This window comes from Octodon degus, unplaced genomic scaffold (genome assembly GCF_000260255.1).
Source record: "Octodon degus isolate 3935 unplaced genomic scaffold, OctDeg1.0 scaffold00094, whole genome shotgun sequence".
NCBI lineage: Eukaryota > Metazoa > Chordata > Mammalia > Rodentia > Octodontidae > Octodon > Octodon degus.
Window position 1 is genome coordinate 4,010,405 of NW_004524670.1, and position 11,324 is coordinate 4,021,728.

Here is an 11,324-nt window from a genome sequence, read left to right on the forward strand (position 1 = left end):
GTTGAGCTGTGGAGGACTCAGGTCAATAGTTTCTGACATTGCCAGTTAAACAGAAGATCCAACGCTATTATGGGCTACTGGACTTTTCTGGAATATTTTGCTGAGTTTACACACCTATAATATTCAATAACGGAACTTAGAAAAAATGGGGTATACAGATGAATATTCATTTTGTATCTGTGTATTCAAAGTGGTTAGGTTTGATATATAGTTGCATTCTCTTAATGAATAGAATGATTTGTTCTAATTGTGTTTGTAAATAGGATCTGAAGTCCTCATCTTGTACAGCAATTAACCACTAAATAGAATATATGCAGTGTGTTATTTGTTGAATCTGTATTTCCGATTTGATTTGAAACTGTCTCATTGCTATCTGTTTATCAATAAAATTTTGAAAAAAAAAACTAGATAGGTTTAAAAATTAATTTCCATTGGCCAGTACAGTCACTATCCACTACATGACTGAGAGTTTCCCACATAAAGTAAGATTTGGGAAATATCTCTTGGAATACAGGACTGAGAAAAAAGTTGTATTTTCTTGTACAAAATAATATTTTCCTCTTGGAAAACTTCAGGGTTTATTGTGCATGATTAGGCCATAATTTAGAAATTTTCATTGCCTTTAGAAGCTAACTTTCTGAGAAAAGGGTGTTTCCTTGCTTCTTGCATTTTGTCTGATTTTGTGAGTAACTGTAAATGACAGAACATTAGTGGATGTGGCAGAGCAAAGGGCTTGAAAAGCACCCATGGTATTTATTATGGTTTGTGTCTAGGTGTCCCCCCAAAGCCTCATGCAGTCATGGGGTGGCTTCTTGAGTTTGAGATTGATTACTGTGGGTGTGGATGCTGCACCTGCCCTGGGGCAGGTAATTTGCATTATAATGTAAGGTGGGAAGAGAAGCTAGCAGCTTGAGTTGCTTCTACCCCTCCCTTGTGTTCCTGCTCTTTGCCACCACTATGAAAGGTTGCCCTCTGCCATGTGCCAGACAGCCTTGGAGCCAGCTGAGTATGGGCTAAGACCTCCACTAACTGTGAGCTAAATAAACTTTTCCTTCCTTCAATTTGTGTGTCAGGTATTTGTGTCAGCAATGAGAGAAGAGTAACTAAGATAATATTGGATTTGTCATTGACTGTAAGATCAGCAGTAACATGATGTGGCTGAAGTCCTTGTGCAAGTAGACTGAGAGACACTGGAGCAGATCTTCCCACCTACAGTTTAAAAGGAAACACATCAGTCACCAAAATCTGTATCAGTCAACAGAGCACAATATATACATAAAGGTACCTACAGAAATCTTTAAACATAAAACAAACTTTAAAAATGAGCTATTAACTATGCCAAGGAGTGGTGATATCAGACCAAGGGACCTTTACAGAGTAATATTTGACCTCAGTATTCAAAAATAAGAATTTTACTAAGTAAGAAATTAGAAAAGTTTTTTTTTAAGAAAATAAGAAATATTTTGGTGGCACTGCCATAGAAAACATAAAGAGAGAAAAAATGGGATTTATGGGACTTTTTTCTTTTTACTACACTCAAAAGCTTAAATTTAATATCCAAAGATGAAAATGGGTGTCTCAGTTACTATTCTTTCATTGCTGGGATGAAATACCCAACATCCCAAATTAAGGAAGGAAAGGTTTATTTAGCTCACAGTTAATGGAGGTTTCAGTCCACACTCAGCTTGCTCCAAGGCAGAGTGGCACGTGGCAGAGGGCAGCTAGCTGCTCATGGCAGCAAAAAACAGCAAAGAGCAAAGGGAGGAGCAGTGGCTGTGACAGCTAGCAAGCCTCTCTCCCTTCTCTATATTGTATGCAGATTAGGGTGGATGTAGCTCTCACACCCATGATCCCCGCATTGGATCATGAATCAACCACAAACTCTAGAAGCTGCCCCAATGGCTACAGGAGACTTTGGAGGGACAACTAGACCCAAACTGTAACAATGGGTAATTTTAACAGAGATGAAAACTATAAAAAAAGAGAAAAAAACTCAGAAATTTTCTCTTTCAATTTTGAAGTAAAAAGTTACACTGAAATGCTAAAAAGCAATTATGATAATAAATGCAAATAATCAAATCAATTTTTTCTAAACTTTTCTGTCACTGAGATGGAAGGAGTGGAACTAGAAAGCATTTTTGCTATAATTCCTAGTATTTAATTTTTTAGATTAGGCAAAACATATTGAATTTTATCCTTGGCATTTTCCCAAAGTTTCATAACACACTAAGCCTGGAACTAGCACAGAGCTAAGAATATTAAATAAGGCAAAGCCATATGTTAGGTCTGAATCATTGCTGGCAGATGCCTTCTCGCTTGATCTTTCACATCCTCAGCAATAACCCATTATTTGACAATAAAAAAGATTAACCAAGCTTATTCATAAATCAAAATTTGCAAATGAAATAAAATAGCTTTACCTCTGCTGCTTTTGTGTCCTTTGATCACACTGCCAGTATAGGTTTCTAGACAGTAGTGATAAGAACATTGCACTTGACAGCTTACCACTCAGAATCTCCTTGTACATGTAATGTGTTAAGCATAGCTTCCACGAAATTAATTGTGATTGTAACACTTTTCCCTCAGCATCTTTTATCCCTGAAGGAAGAGAAAACCTAAAACCTATGCTAGGGGATGAGCTCTTGAGGGTCAGACCAGAGAGGAGCCCCATCCAGAGCCAGAAAATCTTATGAGGGATACAAGCGCACATACTCGAAATTCAAAATGCAGGAGAAGAGAGCAGGAAGCAACCTCAGGGTGAGGGAAGACATCGAGAAGAAAGGTAAAGAGGGTTCAGAGTAATTGCTGAAAGCCATCTGTCAACTGACAATGTGATCGAAGGGCACTGCTCACTATTTCTTTCTTTCTTTCTTTTATAAATTTATTAGGTACAGAGTTTCACTATGCAGATCAGACTCATAGTGATCCTCCTGTTTTCAGCCTCCCCAGTGCTGGGATTGCAGGTGTGCACCACCACACCTGGTCTCAGTGACCAGCTCAGCACACCCAGGGGTGGGGCCGGTGGGGCCCGCAGTACCAGGGGATCCAACCCCAGTCCCCATGCTTGCCTAAGCAGGTGCTTAGTTTACTGAGCCATCTCACCAACTCTCTTTTTGAGACAGGGTTTCACTAGACAGTTCAAGCAGGCCTTGAATGCACTTTGTAGCCCAAGCTGGCCTCAAACTCACAGAAATCCTCTTGCCTCAGCCTCTCAGTGCTAGGATTATAGACATGCACCACCATACCTTCCAACATTTTTATAGGTAGGTATACGGCAAGTGCATGAGAATTTTGGCCTGGCTTATAGCACAGTAACTCTAAGCGTCACTGTCCAAGCATGGTCTAAAAGGCATTATATTCAGTTACTATTCTCGTTGCTGAGACACAATTCCCAACACCCAAAGTTAAAGAAGGACTGGCTCCAAGGCAGGTGCAGGCATGGCAGGGGGCCGTGCAGAGGAGAAGCAGTCTGTGGCAGAGCAAGCAGTAAGGGCACACCTGCTCCTCCTGTCCCTATATCTTATGTAGGCCACGTGCCCTAAGCAGATGTAGCATTTGCACTCTTAATCCTAGCTAGAGCTATGCTAAACCCATCAGTGAACTGATTTAGTAATCACACACCCTTGATCTGAGAACCCCACACTCTAGGTCCAGCTGCTGGGGGATTTTGTGTGGAGAGACAGGACACAGAGGCCTTTTCCTGTTGTGCTGATACTGACTCAACAGATTCACATCCAAAGGTCGAGTGCTGACTATGGTGTAGTTGAAGACTTCCACCAATTTGTGTGTCTTTGCCTTCCTTATGTGGGCACACACTAGTCTGACTGAATATACATTAACATTCTACAGTCTGATTGGGAATGATCATATTACAAGTTGCATCAGAACTACACATGCATACAGAGACTCGTGCCACTACATGGAGACTAATGCTTCCATATGTAGGGAGTGTCCCTGCTACACAGCCACCACTGCAAAGCCCCCTGTGATGGCATGAAGCTTTGGGGGGACTGGTAGACGTAGCTGTGACATAATCATTTTATTATGATTTTGGTAGATGACTTCCTGACAGCACTGTTCTGACCACCTGGCAGTGGAAATGTCAGTCCATTATCCCATTTTCGATCAAGTGGAATTCAGAGCAAAATAGGGCTATTTAAACCAAAAGGTTTCCTTGCCTCAGGTTTCAGGATCGCAAGGAACTTGGGAAAATATCATAATATTATTGTACATTTATCTATACTAACTGCCACATAAATAGATACATTTTATTAATTAATTAATTAATTTATTTATTTATTATATTTTAGGGAAGGGTCTACAAGGTGTTCAAGGTCTCACTACTAGATCAGACTTGTAGTGATCCACCTGTTTATAGTCTCCCAAGAGCTGGGCTTATAGGCGCACACCAACATGCCCAGTCTCAGCTGGGATCAGGGGCCAGCACAGCAGGCCCAAGGAGCGAACCCTCGGCCCCTGTACCTGCTTGCAGGCACTTTAATCTGCTGAGTTATTTGGCCAGCCCACATTTTTTATTTTTTAAAGAGAATAAAAAATATTTTTAAAAAACCACATTAGAAATGATTCACAATGTTACTAAACAAAATGATAGGAATTCAACAGCAGCTGTTATATTGCATATATCTTGAATACTTATCCTGGTGGTGGGTTGTGGTTACTGGTCTAATGTAAAGAACAGTTAATGTTTGCTTTTCTTTTTCTTTTTTTTTCTTTTTTCTTTTTTTCTTTCTTCTTTTTATTTTTTTTGACAAATTTTGCATGCTTATATATAGTAATCTGAACAACTAATTTGAATAACTGATTTTTAAGACATAGGATCTAAAAATTAATCTAATGATCTATATTCAAAGGTGAGATCAAAATAAAACAGTTTAAACTATGCAACTCACCCAATAACAAATCAGAATCATAAGTCACCATTAACAAACAGAATCATAAGTCGCAGCCACACAACCCAGATACCACTACTGACGCTTGTCCAGATGAGCACCTCAGCATCAGATGCTGCCTTAGAAGTCCTACAGGATAAATGTCACTGAGTTTGCAACTGAAAGTGCTCTCCCTCCAACTCCCTGTGGTTAGGAAATGGTGCTGATGAGCTAAAGAATCTTTGAAGTTTCAGAGTCTTTTCACAAGTGTGTGCCAACTGGTCAGGACAAATTGAAGGTCTAGTCAAGCTCCAGTTGTAGAAACAGATGGTGGACCACACAAGTCTATTCCTCCTCCTTTGGAATTTAGAAGGTGTGCTGATTCAGACTATTCCCTCTGTACACAGTGATAAAGGCTCTTTCTTTGTCTTCCTGTTTCAGCCTTGATACTAGAGTATCATTGTGCAGTTAACAGGTTTATTCTGACTCACGCACACATTTTATCCCCATATCTTCTGTAGGCCAATCTTTTGAGTCATTCTCTCTTTGAGGCACTGAGAACTGCACAAGAGCTTTAGTCTGAGATGCAGAGGGCAACAAATACGCTGGGGGAGAATGTCTTGGTTACCTTTTAATCGTGGCTGGGACAAATACTGAAACCCAAAATGAAGGAAGGAAAGGTTTACTTAGCTCACGGTTTGGGGAGGTTTCAGTCCATACTCCGCTGGCTCCAAGGCACAGGACAGCAGTTCATGGTGGCTGAAAACAATGAAGAGCAGAGGAGGAGCAGCAGCTGTGGCGTCCATCAAGCTTCTCTCTTCCTTCTACACTGACTGGGCAGACAGGTGCTCCTCCATAAAGGTCAAGCTCCTCCAAAGTGGTGCAGCTGCAAAGGTCGACCTTCTCTAACATGGCACAGCTGCAAAGTGTCTCAGTAAAGATCAGGACTTCTCTAAGGAAGCAGGCAGGGAAGCCTTCCTCAACTCCTTATATAGATGTTTTGTGCTGAGTCTCTTTGGGGCCGGCCCAACTGTGCCCTCCAGGGCATGCCCTCACAGCCCAGGACTGTGGGAGCCCATTCAGCCACGCTTCCCACATCCCAAGTTGACACAATGTATCAACTACCACAGGAAACTAAGAATTATTTTTGACATCATGCACAGAACTTTTAAGTATCCTGGTAGGTTACTAAGAATTCTGTTTTAGTTACTCTTCGCTTGTTGCTGGGACAAATACCTGACACTTAAAATGAAGGAAGGAAAGGTTTATTTAGCTCACAGTTACTGGAGGTTTCAAGACACTGAAGGAGAGGATAGGGCACTGCGGTGTCCAGGGTGACCCTCTCTACACCTCTGAGAAAGCACAGGCTAGGCAGTTTACCGGTTAGGGCCTCTCTGGCCCCACCCCTCAAGCTCCATCCTGGTCCTCTGGTCCCATCCCTCCAGCCACTCCCTGCTCCTCCAGCTGCATCTGCCCAATGACCTACATGAGGCTTTGGGGGGACAAGTAGACACAAACCACAACACTGTATTATTTTTAACATTCTTTAATAGTTCAGCTTTTTACTCAAGCAGTTCCCACTTGCATACCCTCCATTGTTTTCAGACTGCATCTTGGAGTTTGATTTCATTACGTTCTTTAAATGTAATGCTTCTTCACATTATTACATTACTTTATATTACTACATTACATTTTATAAACTACCTCCTTGTCTCCACTCTTTATGCAAGCAAATATTTATTTTCATACATTTTCTGTTATTTCTGTAATTTCATACACTGCTAGTTGAAGTAGAGAGAAGAAACATCAAATTCAACTCACAAACACTTGAGCTTAGATGCTTTGTTATTTTAAATGTATGTGACCTTGGGAAGGAACTTGATGCTTGGATGCCCTGGATTCCATTTTCTCCCTGCCAAAATGAGAATGCAGAGCCTTGCTTAGCTCATAGAAATGCTGCAGAATTAAATTAGATAATATAAGAGAAAGTTTCCAAAATTGGGTGCACCGTAGGTATGTGTTAACATTCACATGAGCACTCTCACTGCCATTAAGATCGCTTCCAGAACGTTTAGAACCATTACGTGTGAAGGTGCTTGCTCAGACAAGACTAAGCAGAGCTATAAATTCATTCAGGCATTTATATTTTCTAAGGGAATTAATCCAAAACTTTCCTTCAAAATTATAACTCTTCATGTGTATAATGACTGCCCAGGATAATGGTGAGATTTAGACAAAGTTGCTCCAAAGAACAACGGTATCTTCATAAACGAGGAAATGGCCATACTGAGCACCATCCACTCCCTTTCAACTCACCAGCATTCTCTTCTTTTGTATCAGACCCCCTCTTCCCTCCTCCCTTTCTACTCCTATCTTCAAACTCACATTTTTCTACATTTGTGGCTCTTATAGCCTCACATACAGCCCTGTGAAATTCAAAACCCAAGTTCGCAGCAAGTGCCAGCTCCTTCCTCTATCCTCTGCAACTCTGAGTGTGGCCTGCAGCTGACCAGCAGTATAGCAACCGAAACCTGTTAGAAAAGCAGAATTTGACTCTAGCCAGACCAATAGAATCAGAATCTGCATTTTAACCAGATGCTCAGGTAATTCTTAGGTATATTGAAATCTAAGAAGCATAAACAATTTTAGATCTCAACATTTGTTATACATTAGAAACATTCCCTGCCCTCATGAATGATTCTGATTTAATTGGTGGCAGTGGGTACTAAGCATTATTACTTTTAGAAAGCTAGAGGTGTTTCTAGGGTCTGCCATGTCTGATGATCTCTTTTTCCACATATCATGCTTTTAACCTAGCATGCTTATCATGTTTCAACATAATGCTTGAAAAATCTTCACCACCTTTATTAATGAGCATTTACACACTTAAAAACACAGCTTTAGCTACTATCCACTTTAGCAGCACTAAAGAGACTACAAACGAGAGATGTATTTTTAAAAAACTCTTATAACTGCATGGAAATATACAATGCTTTCAAAAATTTAGAATAAAAAATTTAAACATACATAGACACCTAGTTTGTATATTCATACAATAGAAATTTGGTTTGCATATCCACTGTTCATATATATTCTGCTGCCATTGTTTAAAAAGTAAATAAAAGTTGCACTATGAGACTGTAATTCAGAGAATTTCAAATGAAGTATGAAAGCTTCTCTTTCCAACCACTATCTTCTCAAAGATAGTAACTCTTAGTATTTATTATCACCTTCTAGGGAAAAAAAGATGCCACCTAGATGGATTTTTTTGCTTACTGAGAGCAGAATCACAATACCCACCTTGCTCCTTACATTACCTTTTCTGTGTAATGCTTCTTGCAAGTCCTTCCTCACCAGTATATGCCTTATTCTTTTCAATAACACCATTTTTCATTCTCTGTTGCTTGAGATCTTAGACAAACTTAGTTCTCTTTTGATGTCTCTTGTCTATTTGTAGATGGGTGTTGATCATTTTTTGTATATCAAAATATTAGATGAATATTAAACACCTGCATCTTGGCACAGTCTATTGAGGGGGCCTGAGAGGTATATTTTAGGGGTAACATTCTCCAAATAAAAAGTGCATAAAGTTTAATCCATATACATGTTGCCAAGTTAATACTAAGGAGGAGCTCATTCACTGTCAGCGCACCAGGATGTGCTTCTGCACAATTTTATTTGTAGTGGCTTAAGATAACATTACACTTTTAGTTTTTGTCAATACTACAGAAATTAAATGAAGGGCCGGGGAGATGGCTCAGTGGAATAAGCGCTTCCCTGCTAAGCGCAAGGGCCTGAGTTCACTCCCCGGTTCTGCCAAAACAAACAAACAAACAAAAAAAAAGAAATTAAATGAAATTCTTTAGTTAGTTAATATATTTCACTTCTTTATATATGAAGAAGTCCAAAATCTTTTCATGTTTTTTTTTTTTGTTGTCTACTTTGCTTATTTTGTATGCTATATACTTTCTGATTTTTACATTTAATCAAGATAAATGAAGTTCAGAAATTAAATGCTTAGCAATAGTGTTTCTCTGGGAATGTGCTGCAAAAGACCACAGAAAACCCAGGGCGAAGTAGGGGGCTTCCTGCAGGTACCATTCCAGCCTGCGCAGAAACACGGAAAGGATCCCATGGATCACAGTTTCTTCACCTCTGTGTCAGGGATGGATGTTGAGCAGCCTGAACAGAAGCAAGAGAGTCAGCCAGGGCAAGCAGAGGCAGAGTCAACAAGGCTGCGGAAGCCAGGGCTGTTCCCCTGAGCCAATGTCTCAGCATCAATTCTCACCCCATCTTAGAGTGAGATGGCCTTCAGCAGAAATGGGACACCTTGACTGAGAAATGCCAGACCTGCTTAAGAGAAAGCTCAAGACTGAAAACAGCTCAGAGGCTGAAAATGCCCAGATGAAGTCCAAACATATGGCTGCTGCCAAAATGCCTTTACACAGATCCAGCCTGGAAATCTTATAAAGCACTTAGCAGTCATGGGAAAATGATTTTGTTCATTTCTGACACATTTCCCAAGGAGAAAAGACAGAACAATTCTATCAAAAAATTTTATTAGTATGTTTCCATTTTCCATTAAATCTATTTCTCTTGGGGAATTGGTACATATATGTTTTGCATTTTGATCCTGTCTGCTTCCTCCTCCTCACCTCTGCCTTCCCATTCCTTCCATTCGCAGATCACTACTAGGTCTCTATGAAGTCTGTTTCCTCATTTTCTATCATAAACCATTTACTTGTATGTTAAATTACTCATACTTGAGATAATCTGAAATAAGATTGATATTGTTTTGTAGAAACCTTCAATGACCTGTTTTTTTTTTCAATAATTTTATTGAGAAACAAATAGCAATGAGAAAGTTACAAACCAAATTGGTAGGACGGTTTCAATAATTAACACATTGCATACATTCTACCTAGTGGTTAATTGCTGTACAAGATGCAGATATGATATCCTATTTACAAACACCATTAGAACAAATCCCTCTATTCATTAAGATAATGTAACTATATATCTATCCTAACCATTTTGAACACACAGATACAAAATGGATATTCATCTGTATACTCTTTTTTGTTAAGTTGCATTATTTGAATATTATAGGTATGTTAGCTCAGCAAAATATTCTAAAAGAGTCCAGTAGTCCATGATAGTATTGGGTCTTCCACTTCACTGGCAATGTCAGAAGTTGTTGACCTGAGTCCCATACAGCTCAACATAAGAGCATGTCTTTACTTCTTAGACATCGTTTTTATACTTTTCTGCTGGATGGTTAAGACTAACGTGAAGCAGGACCAATGCAACAAGAGTTCTAGCTTTTGGGTCTGATAAGGTCAGTGAAATCCCCTCAAGATTTATCCTGAAATCCTGTACCTCAGATTATAGAACATTTGTCAGTGTCAGCCATGTGGATGAGTCACGGCCATTGCTTGGCAAAGGTGCTCTCTGTGAAAGCCTGAGAGAATGTTTTCTCCCCATGTGACTCTCCTTAGGAATACTCCTACATCATCAATCACATTTCTCTTTGGCCCCATAATCTCCTTGATCAGAAAATTTGGGACACTACCAAGTTACATGACAAGTTACTATCGAGATACAGCACAAGTTCCCATATGTCCTGAGTCTTAATAGACCTTGGAAGGCTAGGGACAAATTATGGGCTTTCCTTGCAGCCATCCTTTTTTGCTAATTTTGGTCTGCAAACTTAGGTGGTTAACACTCAGGGAAACAAGCTTATTATTATTACCATACAACCTATGTTGTTAATCTTAACTTCTTGATCTGTCTGAATATCAAACATCTTCAGCATAACATGGAACAGGTGCTTTTCATCAAGTATTGATATGTTGTATTTTACGTCCCTACAGAATATGACGAAAAAACATTGAAAAATCAGAATATATTTAAATAATAGGCATAAAGAATTATATACTTCTTATGTATGCACATAAGTCAAAAAATCTAACCATATACAACCTTGAAGCAAGACAGTCCCACAACAATCCTTTTCCTGTCTCTTGCCTTCATTCACCACCCCCTTCTTTTTGAACAATCATCTACCTGAGAGACAGCACAGCAGCAACTGGCATGTCATGACAAGCAGCCCATATTCAGAAGACCAGAATGTCAGGCACACCAAGCATGAAACTACTATTAGAGATTACCATTTTCAGTGCAGTTGCTTAGTTCACAGGTATCAGTATATATAGTTAGTCAGAGTGAAAATCTTTCCAATTAACTGCTAGATTCAAAAACCTTCTGGAAGTTCTGAGGATCATTGCCTTACCTATCTTCCACAGTTAGCTATATAGCTTGTTACTGTCATGTTTCCTAGCTCTTCTCCATTCCCTCTCTTAATTAGTTAGTCCTTGAGTTCCTGCTTTGCTTTTACTTGAATTATACCTTTCAAATTGTATTCCTTCTTTTGAG